Source organism: Triticum aestivum, chromosome 5D (assembly GCF_018294505.1).
Source record: "Triticum aestivum cultivar Chinese Spring chromosome 5D, IWGSC CS RefSeq v2.1, whole genome shotgun sequence".
Lineage (NCBI taxonomy): Eukaryota > Viridiplantae > Streptophyta > Magnoliopsida > Poales > Poaceae > Triticum > Triticum aestivum.
Genome location: NC_057808.1, coordinates 548,292,329 through 548,293,774, shown reverse-complemented (window position 1 = coordinate 548,293,774; position 1,446 = coordinate 548,292,329). Strand labels below are relative to the sequence as shown.

The window sequence follows — 1,446 nt, the reverse complement described above, 5'->3', positions numbered from 1 at the left end:
CGGATCTTGCGGGATTCAGTCAGCGTTTGTCTTTGGTGGATCATGTCTTCGTTCGTGTGTATACAGGTTGGATCCTTCTGATGTACGCTTCTCTTTATTGGTGGCGGTTGTTGTTCTGTTGCGCTGGAACTGTGTGGCCTTAGCACGACGACTTTTCGCCTGTCTACTACAACAAGGTTTGTCCGGCTCCGACGGAGGAGGAGGTAAGACGGCGGTGCGCCTTCGGCTAGATGGTCTACGGACCTGTATATATTTTTTATTTACGATGTTCTTTGCAATATCTCGACAGTTCATGAATAGATCAAAAGTTTTCTGGCAAAAAAGAAAAGTTAGTGTCCGCCAAATTATAGACAAGCTAGCATGTGCATAGTCAGTCAATTAGCACTCAAAGAAATCCAATAATTCATTAATTTGCAGAGAAGAAGGCTCACACCCAGCTTTGTTGGAAAGCTTTGGGAGAAGACAATCAGCTAAAAAGAATTGAAACCAGGTAATTAGCTTTAAACAGTATAGCAAATCAAACAATTCACTAATTTGTAGAGAAGAAGGTTCACGCCCAGCTTTGTTGGAAAGCTTTGGTAGAAGACAATCATCAGCTAAAAAGAAATGAAACCAGGTAATTAGCTTTGAAACAGTACAGCTAAAAAAATAATTCGCGCCAGGTAGGGGTCGAACCTACGGCCTTCCGCTTAGGAAACGGACGCTCTATCCACTGAGCTACAGGCGCTCATATGTACAGAGAATTTTAAGTTTTATGTCAACTAGATTCTTTTTCGTTTCTGCAAATACCAACTGTCTCGTACATACTATAACAGACGGATCTTCACTACTTCTAATCATCTTAACATGTATGCCTCCACATCTTAAAAATTATTGTAGCCATTAGATTTGCTAGTTTGATCCACTAGCACCCGTCCAATCAACACATGAGAAGTCTCTAACATGCAACATGCATTAGTACATTCTATGTATGTTTTAAAGCACATTGCATTTAATCAAGACATGCACTACAACCCACTGCATACTATTTCTAGTCATGCAACCATGCCACATCAGCATGCCATGCATGTAAGTTATAATCCATTTTTTTGCATTGGCATATCTATCTCACGTTGTCACATCATCTGTTCGTGCATGCCAGTAATCGATTAGTTCTTTTAGTTTTGCATTCATATAGACACTGTATATGCGTCAAGTGCTTCGAGCATACCTATATAGTTGATCCTTCTGTTCTTTTAAGCGCCACACTTTTCCTCTATTCCTAAATAACTATAACCCATCCGTTTGAAAGTAAAGAAATAACTACGACCCACTACCTATTTTTTCTAGTTGTACAACAATGCCACATCAACAAGTCATGCATCTAAGTTATAATTTACACCTTTCGTGTTAATAGTCCGTTCATGCATGTTAAGTCATCAGTTAATTTTATTTGCACTAAGTTTT

At 39.2% G+C, this 1,446-nt stretch overlaps 1 non-coding gene across 1 annotated transcript; it reads right to left on the bottom strand.

The window, feature by feature from the left end:
- Positions 1-654: 654 nt before the first annotated feature.
- TRNAR-CCU (transfer RNA arginine (anticodon CCU)) lies at positions 655-727 on the bottom strand. The gene has a single exon. It is a non-coding gene; the product is annotated as a tRNA-Arg (tRNA).
- Between the last annotated feature and the right edge of the window lie 719 nt (positions 728-1,446).